Source organism: Castanea sativa, chromosome 9, assembly GCF_040712315.1.
Source record: "Castanea sativa cultivar Marrone di Chiusa Pesio chromosome 9, ASM4071231v1".
NCBI lineage: Eukaryota > Viridiplantae > Streptophyta > Magnoliopsida > Fagales > Fagaceae > Castanea > Castanea sativa.
The window spans coordinates 1,634,962-1,659,019 of NC_134021.1; the positions used below are offsets into that span (position 1 = coordinate 1,634,962).

At 32.7% G+C, this 24,058-nt stretch overlaps 1 pseudogene; it reads left to right on the top strand.

Moving 5' to 3' along the window:
* The first annotated feature begins 2,562 nt into the window (after nucleotides 1-2,562).
* LOC142610584 (TMV resistance protein N-like) lies at nucleotides 2,563-22,991 on the top strand (annotated as a pseudogene).
* Nucleotides 22,992-24,058: the final 1,067 nt, after the last annotated feature.

The following is a 24,058-nucleotide window of genomic DNA, read 5'->3' on the forward strand; positions in this document are numbered from 1 at the left end:
TTTGTTAGGAGAAGCCAAAGCAGCTTGGTTAGCTATCAAAAAGGTGGTAGATGAAGGATTCAAGAGAATTATACTTGAAGGAGATGCACTGAATGTCATTGAGCCATTGAAGAACAAAGCAGTTGTCTCTCACTGGAGAATTAAAGCAGTGCTAGAGGATATTTTGTTTCTAGTCAAATCTTTTGATAATGTATCATTTTCTTTTATAAGTAGAGACGACAATGTTACCGCCCACCTTCTAGCCCAATGGGCTGCTCTTTTGAATTGAAGTGGGCCAGTTCCCATCTCTAACTTGTCACCGATGTTAGCTAAGGCTTTAGATAGAGATGGTCATAGGCCCTCCCTGGATTGTATTTCTTTTGTTTCTTCTTATAAATAAAGTATTTATTCAGCAAAAAAGAAGAAGTTCTTTCTCAATCTAACATTTTAATCTATTTAGATTTTTATAATTTTGGGTGTTATTGATGGTTGATATACATGTCAATTTGTATGGTTTGTTATCCGCTCATCCTGTAACTCCCTTGATATTCTTGCTCCAAGAGGTATAAAACAATGCAAGAAAGCTTGGCGAGCTAAAACTTTTAGAGTTACTTCCTTTCCAATCGAGTCTAAAATCTTAACAATTTATGCTAGGTTTGTTAATTCTGCTTCCAACAATCTCCCTCTATGTTCTTGATATTTGGTTCTTCATTTTGTGAATTTCAATTATTTTTTATTTTGCTTCATTCATCTCTCTTCAAATATTACGATTATTTGTTGGTGGTATTTCTGCATCATGGTGTTTTTAAAATAAGGCTACTTTTGAATCAATTTGTATCTATGCTAATGGTGTATATATTGAGAATTTTAATAATAAAGGCATGGAAGATTTTGATAAAATCATGAATCTTAACTTTTGTTGAGGCCTGCAAAAGTAAGAAATGAAAATTCTGGAATTCTGCTTTTGTCTGCACAGTTTTGCAAAGCAGGAAGCTTCTGATGGGGGAGCTTTAGTTGTAGAGCAGGTAGAAGAATGAAGCAACCAAGACAGACTCTTTGTGATACAGTGTAGAGTCAACAACAATATGCTTACACCTGTTTTCTCATATTTAATATGATAACTTAAATAAGTATTATGAAGCCGCCCCCAACAATTTAATAAGATTTTGTTGTTGATTTACAAAACTCTTTGAATATTATGATCATTTGCTATTAGTGCATGTCATATATTTTACTTTCTGTTAGTGTTTTCTTTAAATGTGATATGTAATCTTTTGATTTGAAATTTTACCCTTTTTGTTGTGAAGGCAATAACTAGTGATAGAACATCATATTATTTTTCATCTACTCAAATTGTAAATCACAACAACAAAAAGTATGTAAGCTTCTGCCTAGAATGAACATTGTAAATTGCTTCAAATAAGCAATAATTTGCTTTGTTGGCAGATTAAGAAATATTTGACAAGGTTACTATATACACACACACACACACACCTACCTTGGTTGACCAGCTCAAATCTTAATGAAATTTGTATATTCCTTTTTGTGTGAGTTATTCCTTAAAATCCAAAGTGAAACGGTTCATTTAAGTTGACTAAATTTCTCTTTAATTTGATTAAAAAAAATATTTAGCATTTCTAAGAACTGCACGGGTTAGTGACTAGTTTTGCTGAAACTGAAAATTTTTTGTTGAAAGTACTAAAGATAAATGTAAAAGTTAGCTGAAATAGTATAGTGAGACCCATAAATAGTAGTAAAAATAAGCTGAATAGTAAAATAAGTTGGCAAAAATAATATTTGCCAAACGGACACTAAATTAAATTTTTTTTGATGAAACTATGAACTAAATTTAGACAAATAAAACTTGCAATTTGTAATTTAAATTTTATAGTAAATATTACTCCAGTATTTATTACCATTTTAGAAAAGAAATTTAAATGGTTTTTTCACAGTGGTCACCACGAAGTTGCTCTATCCTTTGCCATGCTGCGAAGCATTGTTTTTTTTTTTAGGGAAAACACAATGCACACTTGACATGACTCTATCCTCCACCTCTCATCTCTCACCTTTGTTTGTTGAGTTAGCAGAAACTCTGACACTAAATTATTAAACAAAAGACTGAATAATAAGTTTTTATTTAAAAATTAGACTCTTTGAATTACAACACTTTACCAGCACTATTATTGCATTAATACACACGGCACTATTACATACACTCACTTCACCAAATACACATGCACACCTGGTGACACTATAGCTCTCCTTTGTTGACTTTGCTTCACTTCTCTTTAATTTCCTTCACCTAATACTTGACTTCTCTTCACTTCTCTTCACCTAATACGCTTCACCTTACACGTCTCTTACACCTCTCATATATCACAAGTAGGAACCAAAATAAGGTCGGTTAAGTAATTGACATGGAAGCTTCTAGCTTCATCTAATTTCCGCCACAATAGAGTTCTAGTAGTTATAGGCTTTATTTTATTATTATTTTAATATCTAGCCCATGACACCCTCTAGACTATTACAACAATTTGTGGCTGAGTTTTACTTCTACATAGAAGTCTCTAGAGATATCTCGTAGAGAAATCCGGAAAGAGCATCATGGAGAAATTTCCGGAATGCAAGAGAATTTTCTAGAGAATGAGAGAGAGGCGGTGCTTGATTTTAATAACCCTCTCTCTCTCTCTCTGACACACACACATGGAGAAAGAACGGTATTCATTCCTTTATTAAACAGGAAACTTATCTAGTAGGAATTAAACCAGGCGTTGTTTCAGGAGAGTTTTGATCGGTAAGATCTCAATTTTCTCACATATTCATCACTTTTATATCTTTCCTTTCACTTCGGCCTTGAGATTAAAAATCCCCATCAATTTGTTTTCTCTTTCCTTAATTTTCTTTTAATATATTTCTTTTCTTTTTAATTGAACGTTTTTTTTTTTTTTTTTTTTTTTTTTTTTTTTTTTTTTTTTTGTGGACCTATATTATAGCTCTAGATTTACCAGTTTCCATGAGCACCCAAGGAGCCTCAACTTCATCACTGTCTTCTTCTTCAACACCTAGGTGGACATACGATGTCTTTCTCAGTTTTAGAGGCGATGACACCCGTAAAAACTTTACGGATCATCTATATAATGCTTTGAAAAATAAAGGCATTTTCACCTTTAGGGACGATATAGAACTTGAGAGAGGAAAATTCATCTCACAAGAGCTCGTAAAAGCTATAGAAGAATCGAGATTTGCTATTGTTATTTTCTCAATAAACTATGCGTTTTCACCATGGTGCTTGGATGAACTAGTGCATATTGTTAGATGCAAGAAAGAGAAAGGATTGGAAGTTTTGCCAATTTTTTACCATGTGGATCCATCTGATGTACGGAAACAAATGGGAACTTTTGCAAAAGCATTTGATGAACACAGAGAAAATTTTAAGGAGAGTATAGAGAAGGTGGAAACGTGGAGAACCACTTTGAGAGAAGTGGCTAATATCTCTGGTTGGGATTTACAAAATAGGTATAATTTTCTTGACAAATTTATTTCTTCTTATATATAAATGCAGTCTTATTTCATGTATATATTCATGAAGTATATAATATAAGTAGTTACTAAAATGTAGCCATAATATGCATGGATTGAAATAGAAACTTTTGTTATATTATAAGAAATGGTATGTGACTTTTTTTTTTTTTTAGGAAAATTCTTAGGTAGTCCCGGAATATAGAGAAATGGTGCTCTCTCCTCTCACATTCATAGTAGGTCCTACCATGCATTTAATGAACGGGTCCCACCATGAATGTGCGAGGAAGGAGCACCATTTTTTATGTTCTAGGAGGGCCTAAGAATTACTTTTTTTTTTTTTTATAGCAAGACCCCTTCTTTAGGACTTTCGTTACGCTCCTTTGCAATAATTAAAAAAGAACTACTTGATTTAGGGACATAAAAGCTTTTATTTTATTTATTTATTTATTTTTATTCTTTAAGAATTACAAATCTATTGAGATTGTCTATGAAAGTATTAGATGCTAACACCCAAGTACATATTTAGACCCATAATCAATTTTGCGACTTTATACTCAGTTAATCCTAAACTAACATTAAAACCAAATTTACGTTATTAACCTAATTTTCATATTGCATTCATACAATAAAGTCAAAGTACATAAATAGAAGCAATAAGAAAGATGCAGAATAAGCAATGACAAACGACTCAAAAAACACTAAGAAGAGTTTTCAAAGAGGAAATTGGAGCCCTCAATAGAAAACCTCTCCCTCGACACCACCATTGGAATCTCCACTAGCCTTAATAGTTGCAGTACATGAAATATCATGAACCCTCAAAGCCCATATCCCCATAAGTACTTGAGCCATCCAAGCTCTAGCTAGCAACCAACTTCATCGAGTCCTTTTTTCAACTAAATTACTAGAGACCACTGTTGAGCTGCCAACGGAAAGCCACCAATATGATTTGGATTTGAGATTAGCTTTAAATAGTTTCCAACCATTCAATAAGCTCATAACACTCAAGGTTTTATGATGGATGTGAAGATTACAAATTTCTCTCAAGTATATGTCATTTGTGAGAGAAATGGAGAAGAGAGGATGAAGGAATTTTTTGCTCTAGGCTAAGGCTCTCTCTCTCAACAAGATGGAATGTTTGGGATGAATAAAATGAACTCTCTCTAAGTGTATATACTAAACTCCCATTGATTTCTCAAGTCCAGCATGCACAAGGTGTGTTATTTGGAAATGGCATATTTGAGAAAACTGAATAAACATATAAAAGTGCATGACATTTTGTCTACATGCAGCTCGTGGCCTAGTTGAGACCCAGTTAGGTTGTGAGCTGGTTGCAACTGCCCTTTGATAAAAGCTCCTCCAACAACTTTGACGAAACTTAAGTACACTATATCCCAAATACAGTTATGCTCCGAAAACTACATAAAAATGAGAGAATAAGTACATACAATTTGTCACTAAATAGGCCAACAAAACTTGTACTTGACAGTCTATTATCTTCATTATATTTGTTTTGGTAAATTAAAATTTACTCTTTTTGATTAGGGATTTCACAAATTTAGTTCACAAAATTTCAATTATTATATTCATACCCTTAATGTTTGGACTGAAATGAAACTATTAAGATTCTGCCCAACTTAATAGATTTTGTATTTTGTGGACAAATTCGTCCCTCAATTTCATTTCCTTTTTCCTCTTCTCTTTGTCCATTGCATTATGGTCAAGCACTTGTGTTGGTGTTGCCATGCTCAATGCTTGGTTCATCTTCTCCATTTTGTATTTTTCATTTTTCATTTTTAAACCTTTTTCTTACTCTTTTTCAAGAAAAAAATATAAGAGAATTTAATATAGTTGGAATTGTGAGGGGTTATTTCTTCAAGCTAGTCCATGAAATCGCTTATAGGTCTCGCATGTGTGAAAGAACTCTAATTTAGATAGAACCCTAATGGTTTATGGATTTAAAGATAGTAATTGAAACTTTTTATACTAAATTGTGAAAGGGCCAAACCAAAGGATAATTTTTTTTTTCCAGTTCCTTTGTTAAAATAAGTTTAGGTGAAAGTACCATATTGGTCTTTACATTTTGGAGTCATAGTTAATTTGGTTCTTAATATTAACTCACTAACGGAAAACGCTTACATGGAAAACAATGTGCATTGCTGAAACACTTGAAGCTTACCTATGATCTAAAATAATAATGATAAAACTCCACATTAGCATTTGAATAAAAAAAAAATTAAGGCTAAAAAGCAAATTGCACCCTTTAAGCTTGGCTGAAATTCATTTCAGTCTTCTAACTTTATTTTTGTTCAATTGAATTCTCTAAGTTTCAAATTTATTCAATTCAGTCATTCTGTTTTCGTCCAATTTTATTAAAAAAATTTACCTCACAATAAACAAATCTAAAAAAGCATAGAACAATATGTATAATGATTTAAGCAATAAGAATGTACACATTTGTTACTCTTCTCTCTAATCTCTAGCTGTACTCGAATTCAACTACCACAGTTTCCTTAAGCTTTCTCTTAGTCTTAGCATATTGATTTGCTTTTATTATTATTTTGACTTTTAGGTGAGGTGTAGTGTAGTACATTAAGCTTTCTAATTAAATTTAAAAAACATAGTTGCGCTAAATTTAATTATTCTTAATTTAGCAAAAAAAAAACATTTAATTATTCTTAAAAATAATAATATTGTATTTTATTGGTGAATCTAACAAGGTGTTTAATTTAATTTAGGAAATTACGCTTCGCTTATTTCGATGTAAAATATTTGCAAAGGTAAAATATTTTACATGCAAAATATTTTACTGATAATAGTTTGTATTCCTAAAAATGCAAAAAAATGTGTGTTTCAGCAAAATGAAAGAATTTTAACAATTTCACAAAACCAAACCACCACCACTCCACCAACCACCCAAACCACCACCAGATAAACAAAAACCCACCCACCACCACCCCAACACTCCATTGACCACTCAAATCCACAAATTGGACAAGGAAAAACAAAAAAAAGCAGCCAAATTCAGCCAACCACCCACCATAATCCACAAACACAGTCCTTACCATGGCCTACAAACCATTCCAGCCACCCAAAAACTTATCCATCAACGGACCCACAAACATCCCAGCTACCCAAAAACACAACCATCACTGCAACTCAAAAAAGCTGCCACCCAAAAATGCAGCCGCTCACTGCAACTCAAAAACCCAACCACCCATCACTACCCATAAAACTAGCCAAAAAGCCCAAATCAACAAAAACCCTTACAGTGGTAAAAAAAACTAGATCTGAGAATCGGTGGCGTGGGCACAAGGGAGTATGCCTCAGTTGAGTGGACTGTGGCGGAGAAAAGTGGAGTCGCCACCTAGATTAGGTCTAGGAACAATGTTGGGCCTTTTGGGCCAATCACTTACATGCATGGATTTGCATACGAGATTATGGGTCTGAAGTTTCAGTACAATTTGGGAAGGTGTTAGGCACCCAAGACTGCCCGGCTTGTGGGCCGGCCTCCATTATATGTTACTAGGGCATATTTAATTAAAGAGTTTATTAAGAAAGCCCTAATCCTTAACCTAAACATATATCATGCACTTAAGGAAATAACACACACAACATATTAAAGATCACATCACAATATAAAAGGAAACAAGTAAAACACAATTAAACAAAATAAATTAAACATGGAAAGTTGACAATTAAATAAAAACATACAAGGAAAAAAATATCAAATGAAGCAAACATGGCAAAAAAAAAAAAGACACAAGCAAACATGGAAAAATAATTAAACACTATAATTAACCTAAAACATAGTCAAACAAAATCAAACAACATGCGAAAAATGATTAAAACAAATAAAAACAAGATTTTTTCCTAATTTGGGTTCAGGGTGTGTACGCATACTTAACTATGCGTACGTATGGTTGAACCATGCGCACGCATACTCGATAATGTGTATGCATCCTTTAGCACAAAACAGATTATCACATTTTTATAGATTTAATCAAGCAAAGATATAGCATGTGAGATCAAATAAACAAATTAGAAACTCTAAACACTAAACTAACATAAAGAAAAAAAAAACATCAATATAAACAAATAAGCATGAAACAAAACAAATAGCATACTAAACTAACATAAAATAAATAAACATGTTAAACTTTACATGAGACTAAAATAACAAAACAAGAACAACCAAAACAGATTATAATCAGCCTAAAATCATATTAAGGGTCCGTTTGGATAGAATTTATTGCCGAAAACTGAAAACACTTTAGCAAAATAATTTTTAAATGTGTAAATAGTACCGTGAGACCCATTTTTAATGAAAAAGTTGCTGAAAAGTGCATGAACAGTACGTGAATAGTGCTTGCACAGTGACTTGTCCCCTAAAGTTGAAACGCGCAGCAGGGAAAAAAAGAAGAAGAAGGAAAATGCTGAACGTGGACACGTTCAGCGCAATCCAAATAGATACTAAAACATATCAAACATAATTAAAACCAACAGTTAAATAACATATAATAACTAGAGAAACTACATCAAGAACTCATGTGAATTATGTAGCAAGGTGGGAAATCATGGACAAGAGACTCACCTTGCTTTAGAATCACAGATTTTATATTGTTTTAATTGACCCCTTAGTGCCTATAACACAAAGATTAGATGGAAAAGACAAAAATAATCAGAGAAAGACAAAAATAATCAAAGAACACAACAATAGTTAGTAATCACAACTTAAGAACAAAAAAGTTTTGAAAAAGTTTTAGAAAACAATTTTGAAAACAAATTTCCGCAATTTTGAAAAAAAAAAAGCTTTTTTATTTGTAAAAAAGTGCTTAGGTGCTGCCCTAGGGTTTTGAAAAAAGAAAATATGGTTTTAGAGAAGATGGGGGCCAAAAAATAACTCTCTCTAGCTAGGGTTTTGATTAGAGACATAAGATGAGTATTTATAAGTTAAAATTATGGTTTTTAATTGTCTTTGGACGTTCCCAAGGGTCTAAAGGCTGACCTACATCAAAGTCAGATGTTTTGGGCCCTTAAAATGAAGTTTTAAAACCCATAAAATTGGACTGCTCAGTAGACCCAAAATTAAATGATCATAACTTACACGATGCAAGTCCAAATTAGGCAAAATTTTGTTGGGGTTTATGCCTTAAAATCCAATTTATTGGCATGTCATAAATAATTAAATTGTTTAATTATATGAGACTATCTATAAATGAACTAATGAGACATTATCATAGTCCATGAGATGCATTGTATGTGATTTATGTGATTTAGTCATAGAAGATGTAAATTACAAGTTCCTTGTAAACTCAAAATGTAGTTCGTAGTCGGTGATGAAATTGGGCGTTTCATCTACAAAGAATATAACATATCAACTAAGATGATTTGTCTTAACCATGGAAGTGGAGACTTCTAGTTGGTATGTTGATATGTTTTAAGAGTTAAGACATATTGAACTGGACCGCTGTGAAATTTATTATTCTTATAATGACTGTCAAATGAATAATAAATCTCACGACTTCTATTTACATCAACTCTAAATCCTGAGAGAATAATCGACCTGATCATGAGATGTAGGTTACTTTGATATATCAGAAGTAAGATTTATTAGTCACGGTTAAAACCTCAGTATGTTGGGCAACCATATTTAGTGTTGATGGAACATATATTTTCAAGATGGAATTCATAATCTCTTAACGGAGATATAAAATATTCCCTTGAGATATGTTTAATGGGCTTAGTTATTCAGAGTGTTGGGCCCAACCACTTTAGTAAAGAGTTACTAAAGTATATATTTATGAAATTGAATTTCATAAATATATGATGAATAATATAAATGATTAAACCGGATACTCAAGGATTAAGATGTAGTAATCTTCAAAGTGGCAGTCTATATTCATGACTTTGTATTACTACGAATATTTTAATGAAGGGGTTGTATGTATAATAAAGTATTGTGATATAATTTATTAATAAGGTCTAGAGTGCAATTATCTTTATATAGTGGTATTAAATATAATTAATGATAACTTTAAACTTGTCAAGAGTTGACGGAAAAGCCCAAGGTCAATTGGAGTTAGTGTCTTATTGGTCCATTTTGGTCCCACTCCAACCCACACACTAAAGCCCAATTGAAAAGGCCCAATAGGTCAGCCTAATTAGATAATCAATTAGTTATAAAGGGAGAAACATACATAATTTTTATTAGTGCTATAAGAAATGGTTTGTATGTGAGAGTGAGACACACTTTCATTCTCCCTTTGAAAACTGATTGAGAGACCACACATCTTAGGCGTAAAGTGGAATTGGAGTGAAGATTAAAAGTTTTCCCAAGTATTTCAATCTTTGGTTTTGAATTTCACGACACCAAGGTATGCTATCTTGTTCTTAAATTCTAAAATTTACATAGTGCATGTTATCAATCATGAATGAAATAGATTCTTGTTGGTTACTTTCGCTATGTGTTTTGTATGAGATACAAAACCAGTTTTTTCCTTCAAATTTATGTTCAAATTGAAGCCCAGGATGTTTGCTTTCCAATGAAATAAACCTCTCAAAAATTCTGTGGATAAAAAGTTAGGGTTAAAATAGTGAGCAAATATCATTTTTTAGTATTGATTTCAAAGTGATTTGAGTACTTTTGAGTTTTGATTACTTCCAAACTATTATAAACTCTTTAATTACCCTTGGTTAATATATGTCAAGCTTATCATTGGAGTCGGAGACCAAAATTTATTAACGGGTACAAAATACGGTGTTTATAGGCAGATGAGTTGATGAAGGTGGGGGTAGAGCCGGTGTGATGAAGGATAAAAGAATCGGTGGAGTTAAGAGTTGGTGTATAGTCAGATCAAAAAACGAATTGGTGGGTTTGAGCGGTTGAACCAAACTCGGTGGGTGAAGGTGTGTAGGCGAGTTAGGCAACAATGGTGGAGGTGGAGCCGGTGGTGAGAACCATCGGAGATGAGTGGTGCTGATGAAACTGAGAGTGGTTTGGTGGCTTTGGTTTGTGGGAAGGGAAAACTTGAGAGTGGAGAGGGAGAACTTGAGAGTGAGAAGGGAGAGAGCGTGAGAGGGACTGGAGTTTGAGGGAGTATTGGGGTGAAGGCTGTAAAGCAAATGAAAAATGTTTTTACCAAAATTATAAGTGCAAAATATTTTACAAAAATTTGACTAGTTAATTTGGTTGACTAAAAATATTTTACTTTGACTAAATATTTTATTGCAAAAAAAACCCTATAAAATGAGAAAATATTTTTTTTAAAATATTTTACGTCAAAACAAACGAAACATTAATGTACTACATCCAAGGTAATGTACCTTAGTTTATTCTTAGTTTTTTGTGTTGGCTTGTTTTAGAAGCCACCTTTTTATTCTCATATCTCAAAATTCTTACAGAAAACAATTATCCATTTTCCCAAAGACAAAAGCCTCCTACTTTCATCCAAATGCTCTCACATTCTCACTCAGTTCCTCCCTCTTCCTTAATAAAAAGTTTTTTATTTGGAGGTAGGCAAATATGGCATTAAAATCTTGAGAGGTGCAAAACTCTTCTTATCCTTTTTCAATAATATTTAAGTTTAATTTCTATTTATTTATCTTATAGTTTATAATTTTCTTTCTTCTTTTTTTATTACATCAATTGTTACCACTAACTTATCAAAAAAACCTTATACACATGTCGGAAATAAAATATTGGCTTTGCCTTTGATATTTGAAGAAGAGCAATCTTGAATAAATTTTCATGCTGAATTTTGTGTTCCTATTGTCTACCTCCTGTGTACGTGGAGGCACATCTTTAGTTGATTAATAAAACTTTTACTTTTATATGTATGTATGTATGTAAGATCGGTGCAATTACTAGTAGGTGCACCACCTGATTATTCTTGCAAAGTTTGACAATGCCTTTAAATACAAAAGTGATCTTAATTTTTTTTTTTTTTGTGTGGCTATAAATCTCTAGTTTGGTTGTGTTTAAATTATTTTATAGAAAATTACATGGTTCTACCATAAACTATACCACATTTTATACTTACCCCCGAACTACAAGAATTCACAATCAGCCCCCTAAACTAAAATCTGTATAACACTTTTCCCCTCCCGTCATTTTCTTAGTTAATTTGGAGGAAAAAGCACGAGTCATGTGACATTTGTCCCCAACTGAAATGACCACAATTCCCCCTTAACCCAAAAGCAAATTCCCAATTTTCCCAAAAATCTTTTTTGGTTGGAGATAAAAGAAAATGAACAAGATGAACAATTAGCCTAGAAAATGAACTATGCCGTAGGAGATCAAACAACAAATTAACTGTGATGAACAACGAATTTGAATGATAATAAACCCATAAAATGAAATATGCTACAGAGAGATCAATCAACAAACCCATTGAACTGAACAACAAATCCAGATGAACAACAAACCTAGAAAAATGAACTATGCCACAAAGAAATCAAACAGCAAACCCAAGATTACAAGATCAAATCAAACTCAGACACAAACCTAATCCCGATTCGGCAAACCCACATTCGATTCAACTCTCTATTTTGGTCATCTGCTTCATAGGTAGCTAGATATGAAAACTCTTGACCTAAATGTTAAAATTCTAGGTTGATTCCCTCACACCTAAATAGTAAAATCAACAAACCACTCAATAATTGCCAATTGAAGGAGGTGCTAAAGCCCAAGCCTAACCTTAGCACATGTCGTAGTGATGGTCAGAATGGTGGTAGAACAACCACTTTTGATTCGTGTTGTTCTTGTGAGTTTGTATAGCTAGCTTCTTCTCTTCCTTGTTGACAAGTTTGGGTTATGGTTATCGTACAACTAGCTTCTCTCTTTGTCACCAGCAAGTTGTAGTTGGGTAATTAAGTTCAAGTCCGTGTCAAGGTTATTGGGTGTGTGGTTCCTACGTGCTAGGTTATTATGTATGTAGTCTATACAAAAAGCAAGAGATATAGAGATTCAATCTAGGTTTGATGAGAAGGAATGTAGGTTCGGTGAGAGGGATTTTGGAGAATGATTCAATCTTTTTTTGGTTTCTCACTTTTTCTTATGGATTCATTTTGGAGAGAGATTCACTTTCTCTTTATTCATTTTGGTTAGAAATTAAACTATGTGCTTGGCTATTATGTCTTTTTTTTATTTTTTTATTTCCCCTTTTTAAGTTACAAATAGTGAGGGGCATTTCAGTCATTTTAGGTGGCATTAGTGAGTTCCATGTCAGCAAGTGTTTCATGAGTTGCACGTGACTACGTTTTATATCTAACTTAACTAGGAAAGTGACGGGAGGGGGTAAAGTGTTACAGAAGTTTTAGTTAAGGGGGCGATCGTACAATTTTGTAGTTTAGGGGAGTAAGTGTAAATGAAGTATTAGTTTAGGGTGAAAAAATGTAATTTCTCCATTATTTAATGGTTGCTTATAGTGATTTTGTTACGTTTAATTTTTTGTTATGTACTTATATTTAATATCTATGAATGTTATCTACTTATGGTTGTTCAAAAGATATGAGAAATCTAGAGCAAAAAGCGACCTTAATAATGTTTAATTGATAGTTTACATTGAACAAGAAATTACTCAAAATTTCACAATGGAGATGATAATGGATGTGTTTTTATTATATGAAAGACCACTGTTGATTATAATTTTAATAGAAGATGCTGAATGCTTTTTTTTGAATATTTGTTAAATATGTCTATGCCAATTTTAAAAACTTGTGTACACTCAAGTGAAGTTTAGAAAGGATGTTAAATTCTCATATAAAATAATTTTGTCGATGTGTAACTTTTGTGTATATATAGATATATATAGTACCTTGAGTTTTTCTTGAATTGCAATTTAATATGATAGTTTAGTCTCACCCCCTCCCCCTAGAACAAAAATTTTTAGTTTCACCCCTGTTTGGGTTCATTGTAATACAAAATTTGTACTTCACTCATATATCAAAGATGTAACTCCTAAGAATTTCCTTTGTGAATGTATGCTGCCAGGCTGAATCATGTAACTCTTAGGTGTTCTTTCTTTTATACTTCCACTTCCACTAAGGGTAGTTACATCCACGTTATTTAGTCCATGTAATTCTCTTGTGTTCTTATATGGGTAGTTCTATGTACATTACTTGAGCAAATGAATTCAAATGTGTTTGAGAAAGGAGGCTAATATTTTTCTTCCTCTAGGGGGTTTTTAATTGATTTGGACCATCATGTAATTATTTTCTATCTTGTTTATTGGAATGAGTTAGAATTCATCTAACACATTGTGAGAAATAATATTTTATATTTGATTTGGGCAATCACATAAATATTTTCTATCTTCTTTGCAGGCATGAGTCAGAATTTATCCAAGACATTGTTGAAAATATGATGAAGAAATTGAATTTAAAATTCTCAAGAATTAACAAAAATCTCATAGGAATAGAATCTAAAGTGGCAGAATTGATCCCTTCGTACTTAGATTTTGGGAATAATGTTTGCATGATAGGGATTTGTGGAATGGGGGGAATTGGAAAGACAACTCTCGCTAGAGTTGTTTATGATATATATTCTGATCAATTTGAAGTTTCTAGTTTTATTGCTGATGTTAGGGAAAAGTCAGAAAAAGGTGGTTTGCTTCAATTACAAGAACAATTTCTCGAAAATTTTTTTGGGGAAAGAAATAAAAAAATATGGGATATTCATCAAGGAGTTGACATAATCAAGAATAGGTTACGTCATAAAAAAGTTCTACTTGTCCTAGATGATGTTGACCGTGTGGACCAATTAGAAAATTTAGCTGGAGAGCAGCACTGGTTTGGATTAGGTAGTTGGATCATCATAACAACTAGAGATGAACATGTGTTGGTCAAACATGGAGTTGATAAAATATATAAGTCTAATGGACTAAATAATGATGATGCCTTAAAACTTTTTTGTTCGAAAGCCTTCAAAAAGGAGCAACCCAAAGAAGATTATATGCAGCTCTCTCAGGAAGTTGTAAAATATGCTAGTGGCCTTCCATTAGCTCTTGTTACTTTGGGTTCCTTTTTAATTAGAAGAACAATAGATGAATGGAAAAGTGCATTGAAATATTTAAAAAAAGATCCTACAATAGAAATATTTGATATACTTAAAATAAGTTATGATGGACTAGAGGAAATGTGGAAGGAGATATTCTTAGATATTGCATGTTTCTTTACGGGGTTGGAAAAAAATTATGTAATACGTATATTAGAAAATTGTGGTTTTGATGCAAATATTGGTATAAGAGTTCTCGTGGATAAATCTCTCCTAACTCTCAAATATGACTATAATTATGAGTATTTGGGGATGCATGATCTACTAAAAGAAATGGGTCAAAAAATTGTTCGTCGACAATCATGTGGAGAGCTTGGAAAGCAAAGTAGGCTGTGGCTTTTGGAGGACTTGTTTCGTGTATGGGAGAACAATATGGTAAGAAGCTATAATTTTATTTTTGCAAATAAGATTGAGTAGATATAGTGACATAATTGTGTTCAGTGAATTAGTTCTTAAAAAAAAACTTCAATAGGTAAGTGGTTACCTAAATATCTAAGTAAAAAAATATAGAATATGTTCATATAACACGCTAATATATTGTCTTTGATGATTTTTTAGAGCATTCACGTTAGCTCGTGCAAAATTTGTTGTCTATTTTAATAAAGAACGTACCTGTTTAATTTTACAAAACTATTTTCCAAAAACACCTATGTCATATTATCTATTTACACTACATTTCATAAAAATACTATTTCTCTATCAAAATTTTTAATTAATTCTCCCAAATCATATCTCTCTCCTCCTTAAATTAAAAAAAAAAACTAGTCTCTTTCACACACGATCAATTTGACTCTTTCTTCCTTTCCAAACCCATCAAACCCAAGACTCTCTCTCTCTCTCTCTCTCTCTCGCTCTCTCACACACACACACACACACACACATGTAAATCACTCTCTCACATAACCGCCACCTACCCTGCCACATAGATCAACCCAAAATCCATCCACAACCAATTCGGCGACCTTAGTCAATGATTTCGAGTTCCCCCATATACCAATGGTGAGATTCGAAGTTCCCCCACACCTTGGATCTCTGTACAGGGGCGGCTTGATGCATTTGGGGGCCTAAGGCGAAAATTAATTATCTTGTTTCATATGTAAAATTACTTTAATTAACATGAACCACGTAGAAGTTTATAAACACAAAAAAATTTGACAAAACTTTTTACATTTGTAGATGTGGTAGATTGATAGTAGTGAGTAAAAGAATGATGTTAGTAGTGAATCTAGTTGAAAACTAGTAAAAGTTTGCTAACTCGACTATTGTGAAAAATGTTGTTAATTTTTTTGTGGATTGCTTTCTTTTTTTTTTTGTTTTTTCTTTTAGAAATGCTACATTCACAATGTTTTTCATAACAAATCTTAGGTGTTAAGTTACTTCTTGTCTTCTATTTGAACCTATCACCAAAATTATTTTGTTGTTGTTAATAACAACCCTTAACAATTTGTTATTTAGGATTTTTTTTTTTTGGTGGTAAAAATGCTGTGAAAAATGTTCTGAATATAACATTTCTTTCTCTTTTTTATTTGTTTTTCATTTGATAATAAAATATTATTTTATTTATTTGTTAATATTTTGGCTTAATTAATACTATTGGTTAAAATTTAGAGGCCTTTTTTTCACTTGGGGCCTTAGGCGGCCGCATCAATGGCTTATACCATTGAGCCAGCACTGTCTCCGTAGTATGGTTTTTTTTGCTACCAATTGGGTTTTATTTTGGGTTTAGGTTGATGGATTGAGCTGCCATTGGGTTTTGTGATAGGATGATTAAATTGCGATGGTGGTTGACTAGTTAGATGGTACAAGTTAGGGAGAGAGAGAGAGAGAGAGAGAGAGAGAGAGAGAGAGAGAGAGAGAGAGAGAGAGAGAGAGAGAGAGAGAGAGAGAGAGAGAGAGAGAGAGAGAGAGAGAGAGAGAGTAACCTCTATATTTACATGGTTGAGCATTCGCATCAAGTACTTGTGCAAAAATTTATATCTATTTTAGCACAAGAATTTATTTTTTCTATTTTACACAACAATTTTTCAAAAATACTCATATTAGATTATCTATTATACATTCTATTTTATTTAAATAATTATTCTTCATTCTTTGTTTATTATTATCTTTAGAGAGAGAGAGAGAGGGGAATTTGATGGGACAAGAGGTAAGAGAGAAAAATTTTAAAAATGATATACAAAGCTACAATGACCGCGTAAAATACACAGTTAATGTGGTAACTTTGCAAATTTATATATTTTTAGCTTGACTGATGTTAGTGATTTTGAGGTTTACATGTGTAAATTTGACACATTTTTCTGTTATACACATACTAATTCAAATTTTCTCTTTAGCTTTGTAAATGTTTTATACATGTTTAAATGATATGATATGGGTGGTTTTTGGGTTGGTTGGCTAAAATATGACTCTTAGTCTATTTTATGTAGACTGATGTGAATGATCTTATATTTTAAAATCATAATATGATTAAGTAATTGTTAAATTGAATTCATATTTCCTAATGTAATACCATTCACTAATCTCTTGGTTATTGCATAGAAGAAAATGCTATATTAACATTTTTTTTCTATAATAATAATAATAATAATAATAATAATAATAATAATAATAATAATAAAACTTCATTCTTTTGGCTTTATTTTCTTTCTTCCATCACTTCAAAAAGTAATGTTGTCATTTCCTATTTTTTCCCCTCTTGGCCATAAATTTCTAGAAGGTAGAAGTGCTCCTTTATTGTTTTAATGTATGACAGTATGAGATTTAAATTGATTAAAAAATATATAATCTTTAAAATATGGTGTACTATGATCTATTAGTTACTAATAGGGCTTAATATGTAATACATTTTATAATTAAAATGTGATGTTGTACCATGATCTATTAATTACGAATGCAACTCTTGGTGTCGGTTTGGGTTGTTTAAAAAAATGCGTTTTTTAAAAATGAAATTAAGTGTTTGATAAAATCTGTGGAAACTGGAAAGTATTTTTGATACAAAAAGTCGTAGTGTGAAAATGCAATGGAAAAGAAAAAACACTCCATGAATTGTATTATCTTAAAATTGCAAGGCTAAAAACCGATCTCTATATATTTTCATTTAAATTGCTCTTTTTCTCCACATAATCGCAATGCCAAATGGTAAATTGGTAATATGTAGTGCATCTTACTATTTTCTATTATGAAATTTGAAAGTTGGACCCATTGTTTTGGGAGAGAAGTGGAATGCAAAAATTAAATTATTTTGAGTTCAGTTCACAGCCTTCTTGAGCATGCCAATAATTTAGAGGAGGTTATATATATGGAAAATTGAGGGACTAGATACTTTTATCTCCTTTGATGGCTTTACTGTAGTAATTCTAATGTTCTTAATTCTTATCATTTGCTTGTGTAAATCTCAAGTGTTTGCTTTTGAAATCATAGGCAACAGATGCAATTCAAGCCATAGTCATCAGGAATTGGAAAGCAGATTTCAACTCTGAAGAATTTCCGGAAGTTTTTTCAAAGATGTCTAATCTTAGATTGCTAATAGTTGATAAGTTGCACATCCCAAATGCTCTCAATCGTGTTCCTAATGGCCTAAGACATCTTTCATGGAAATATTGTTCGTTAAAATGTTTGCCATCTAGTTTCCAACCAAAGGAACTTGTTGAACTTGACTTGCAGTTTAGCAAGTGTGAATATCTTTGGGAAGGAGCAAGGGTAATTTGGTTCTTTTAACTTCGTTTTTATTATTTATTATTTCTCTTTTCTTTAAGTGTAGCTACAATATAGTGCCGGTGTATTTGAGCTTTCTCCTTTCATTAATAAGGTTGTTTTAATTTCAAAGAATTCTTTACTTATTAAACTAAATTATGTTTTTAATGGTTTTTTTTTCTTCTTTTTAACAGTGTTTCGGAAAGTTAAAGTCCATTGATCTTTCCTGGTCCGTGAACCTTATTAGGACACCTGACTTTTCAGGGGTTACGAGACTTGAGATACTAGGCCTTAATGGGTGCACTAATATGGTTGGGTTACATCCATCTATAGGACAACTCAGCAAGCTTAAAAGTTTAGGTCTGATTTTCTGCGAATCTCTTACCAATCTTCCCAGCTTGTCAGCTAACATGGAGTCCCTTACGTCTCTTGATCTTAGTGGTTGCCCAAAAATCAAGAAGATTCCAGAATTTAAGGGAACTATGAAAAGCCTATCACAACTTCATTTGGGTTTGACTGCTATTGAGGAACTACCACCCTCATCAATCGAGTGTTTGACTGCCCTGGAAATTCTAGATCTAAAAGGCTGCAATGATCTCAAATGCCTTCCAAGCAACATGGATAGTTTGAAGTCTCTTAAATTTCTCTATCTTTCTGGATGCTCAAAACTTGCCAACCTGCCAACCTGCCAAAGAACTTATGGAAAATAAAGTGTTTGGAAAGACTTGAATTGAGTGAGATGCCTCAAATTGAAGAAATAGAACTTAATGGTATAGGCTGCTTGTCCTCGTTAAAATATTTATCACTAAGTTGGAACGATTTTGTCACCCTGCCTGCAATCTTCAGTAAACTTTCAAAACTTGAAGCTCTTGATTTGAGCAACTGCAAGAAGCTTCGATCAGTGTCAGAGCTACCATCAACCTTGAGATATATAAATATGAAAAACTGTTGTTCCCTAGAACCATCACCAGCACTGCATAGACAAAGCAGTTTGTCACAACCTTGTTCTTCCCCATTTTTTCGTGGGTATGATGAGAGCAGTGGTGGAGTGGCATTTACAATATTGAACTGTTACCTACAGGTACTCTCTTCTTTCTCTCTCTTTGACTCTTTCTCTTCACTTGTTAAATGGATTATCATGTGTTTTTTTATTTTTATTTTTGGGTACAGGGACTCCTTTGTCAAAAAACTGGATATGAAACTGCTACCAAAAGAGAAGAAGATGGATCTAAAATTGAATTTCAGATTAGTATTCCTGGATGTTTAGTTTCACGGTGGTTAACTCATCAAAGTTGGGGGAACTCAATAAGCGTAGTGTTGTATCCAAATTGGTGTAATAGTAGGTGGATGGGATTCACTCTATGTGCTGTTTTCAGTGAATATGCAGATGCCTATTCTGGTTTTAGAGCTCGTGTGAAAGCCATTGGTGATATGCCTCACAGTCAATATGTCTCTAAATTTCATTTTGGGACATGGGGTACAGACCACGTTTGGTTATTGTATTTGTCTCGTGATGATTGGTTTAGTACTGTTGGGAATGGCGAATGCAGTCAGATTGAGGTTGTATTTGAAAATGACTCTGGTTCAAGCTATTTTAGTTCAAAAAATCCTGTGGGGCAATGCGGGGTCAGTTTGGTATATGAGCAAGACATGGAATTGATGGAAGAGTTAAACCAAGAAAATGCACAATGCTGCAGTAGTAGCCGTGTCATTACTTATGAAGGTTGGGATGGTGTCCATCATGGAGTTGTCAATTCAAAGAGAAGCTGTGATGAGTGTGATGACTAAGCATTTATTCAATGTGAAAAAAATGAAATATTTCCCTCTTCATCCAATGGTAATGACCAACTCCAACATCCTTCCCCTTATAAGTCTAATCGTAATTTATTTTATTTTCTTTCTTGCCGTACAGCTAGTTTGGTCGCTAACAAGTATAGTCCAGTTGTCTTTTAGTTTTTCTTCATCACTTTCAAGAAGCTTAATAACTAGTAGAAAACCTTAGGCGAGTTAAGAATATGATTCAGATAGGAAATACATTCTTAAGCTTCACTCATTACACTGCTCTAAGAAATTTTGCTAATGTAGATGGTTCAAACCTAATTTTGCATTCTATTTATGGTTGATCAGTGTTCCTCCTTTTACCTATGTAAAAACTGAAAACCTAGTTCTCTGATTGTGTGTATTTGCTATTCACGCATTGAGTAAATTTTGTTGGTTTTTGAGCTTGGTACCATTTGTTGGTTTTTGAGTAAATTGAGATTGGTTTTTTGAGTAAATTGTGTGTATTCATGCTTTAAGATTGGTACCACATGTTGAATTTTTTTTCTCTGTAAAATTTTTAGGAAGAGAGACAAGGGGAGTAGAAGTTTCTGCATCTTTGAGAATTCTCATTTAGTTTCTTTTTTTCTTGCTTCTACTGCCATTGATATTTTGCAGTTTGCACTAATGATTGTTTTGGTCAACTCTTACAGTTAAGATTTGAGGAAATTATACATTGATAGCCATCCGTAAAGAGATTTTTTGGGGCAGATTAACATTTCTGCAATCTCTCTTACCCGCTCTCTGATTTGTTTCGACATTGAAGGTTTTTTTTTTTAATAATTAAATTCATCCATGTGCAATTATTTAGTTGGATTAATATTGATGATACTGCGATTGGGTTTTACAGTTGATGAAGTAGCTATGGAATTTAAGAATGTTATTTTTATTCTTTGGAATTTTAGTTCTTAATTGAAGATTCAAGTACATCAATGAGTACATATGTATTGTTTGTGAAAATGTCTGAATGAGTTTTTATGTTTATGTATTTTGTTCTTTGTTAGTGATTTATCATGGGCTTGCATGTTAATTCCTTTTGCTTTTGCAGTTTAGAACCAAATTTGAGAAAAAAGAGACTGTGGAGTAAGTGGAATTGGAGAAAGACACTATTTTAGCTTTTTATTCTTTGGATCTCATGTAAGTATTTTAAATAGCATTATTTAATTTACATTTTGCTAGAAATTTTCTTTTATATAATTTGATTAATTCTTTTGTCATTATTGTTGTGAAAAAGTGAGGGCAATTTTAAGGCTTTGATCTTCTAGATTAGGTATGAATTAGATCTATGATATCGAGCAAGAGAGAGGGACTGAAAACATGAAGATTCAATGTCACATTTTAAAATGTTTACCTGATTAAATGAGAATCCAGATTTGAGGCAGTTGTCATATGATAAGCATCTTACTAATTGTCTTAAATGATGGTCTCTGTACACCATCCATGTCTTTGTTTACAAATTTATTTACTCATATAAGTCAATCTTCTTTACATTTTTTTTAATTATGACAATGAAGTTATTTGTTTGCTGTCTTCTGGAATTGATTTTTTTTATTCTTATATACAAAGACTAGTTGGTGTAGAAATCGAGTAATAACTCAAATACATTATTCCAAGTTTTAACCATTTATCTGTAAGAGTTACCAAAAAAATTATTAGTATGAATTATACATAGAGATGTAGTGGAATGGCTCAAGGAAAACTAAGGTTAGATGAAGTGTTCTAAATTGTGTGTGGGTTGAGCTTGCTTGCTAATTTTATTATAACAGCATTCCCTGTGAATTAATTATTGCTTGCTTTTAGATGTTGTATTTCTTGTGCCAACAACAATAATTATGTTTACTTGTAATTGCTTTTGCTGATGAACACCATTCTAAATGATATAGAGAAAATTAATTTTGAATCAAAGGATGATGTGAGGGTATCATAATATTCTTGAATCAGTTTGAAGTTGTTTTTAACCTGGTTGAGTCTATTGTTTGGTTAGCACCTGCTGTCCTTTAAGACTAGCTTGGCCTATTCCTGGCCTCTTAGTCTGGGTCTGGTTAACATGGCTGGCCCAAACTAACTTATTGCTCAAAAACTCCAATTCTTACTGCTTATTTGAGTTTAGATTGTGGAATTTGAACGCATAGGGTATGACAGAGCACCTTAATTTGGTAGTAGATTATTTCTTGGCGTAAATGCACTTTTGGTCCCTACGTTTTGGGTCATTCCTCGATTTGGTCCCTAAACTGATCTTGCTCCTAGGGACCAAAAGTGCATTTACGCCTTATTTCTCACTTAATTGGAATAGTAACAAAAAAACTAAGAGCACACATCGGCTTGGTACATAGGCATAGACCCTATTAAGCAATGGATAAAATTTTGAGTTGATATTTATCTATTTTGTGAAAATGTACAAGCATTTCTGTATGCTCATGGAACAAATTTCACAGATTGGCAAAATCAGGTTATTAGTACAAAGGATTCTTCCTTTCTACAAAATTGTCCCCCCTCCCCCTCTTCCCTTCTTCTAATTTGTCTTCTTTATACTGCAGTTTATGTCAACTATATCATATAGCATGAAGTTTCGAAAGCTTCTCTATGTATTCCAGACTAGAAAATCAAATCTATCTTTTGTTAAAATTGGTGGCAACTGAAATGTGCCAGGCTTGTAGACTAAACTAGTTTTGAATGCTTGGTTGAATTTTTGTTGATGTTTCAGGTTTTTAAAGCTAGAGAGAGGATATATGGAGGAGACTCTTGTAGCAAATAACACAATACAGAGAGAATTTATGTTTATTTTTTATATTTATTTTTAAAACTGATCCTATAATTCCGTGCTCTATCTTTATACTAACATTATGTCAATATGTTACGATATTATTATGGTGCAATGTAAATGATGATTAAAAGATCATGTGAGCATTCGTCTCTTTCCCAGTAACTTGTAATGAAGCATGTATATAGGTACTGTGGGCTTTTATACCTGAGCGGTCAGGATTGCGGCAACTGAATGATTTGTACAGTGCCTTTTCATATATATAGATTAAGTTAAACATGACTCGTTATAAATTGAAACAAAATCTAAAAAGCCAGTGATGTAGCAAAGATTCTCAGTTATACAAGACAATCACTCATTATCGCTTATCAGGACTAAGAAAATAACTTTCCTTTTTTTTTGGGGTGAAAATGGAGAATTTATTTAATATTTAAAAGCAAAGTCCATTAGACACATGTAGTTGGTGTCAGTTTACAAATGGATTCACAGAGCACTCTCTAGGAGTGCATTTCTGCACAAGGTTATTAAGACGAACATTGTGCATATATTTCCAGTTGATTGCTTTGCTCCCTTCCCCTTTTTGCTAGCCCGTCCGCCACTCCACTTGCCTCATGGTAAGTATGATGTGGACGGAGCATCCAGTCTCTTGCCAGGAGTATCCAGCAATCACAAATTAAAGGGGCGAAGGCCTAAGCCATAACTTTAGGAAAAGTTAGACATTTAATAACTAAAGTAGAGTCTACCTCAGCTATATTATTCTTTGTTAAGCCTATATGTGAATAAAATCCAGTGATCCATCTCCCATGTGAATTTCTTATTACCTAAGGTACTGTCATCGGTATTTCGAGTAACAAAATGATCAACAGGAGGTTTCCAATATATATTTAAGATGCATTTGGGAATATTAGAAACTCTAGGATGGATGAGAAGAAGAAATTCTGAAGAGAGGTGAAGGGTTTTGTGCACCATTTGTTTACGGGTGGCAGATGGGGGATTATAATTGTGAATTTCTGGATGCTATTGAATAAGATATTCTTTCTATCAAGAAGCTTGGGGTAACAAAAAGAAATTAATGGGTCTTTTTCCAGGAAGAGCAATCCAAACATCTTTGGCCCATATACAATTCCTTATAACATGCAAAGTAGTTTCAGGAAGATTACATCTTGGACAAACATGAGAAAAATCAAGAAGTATATTAGCCAAAAAAGCTCGATAATGCTTAAAAAAAAAAA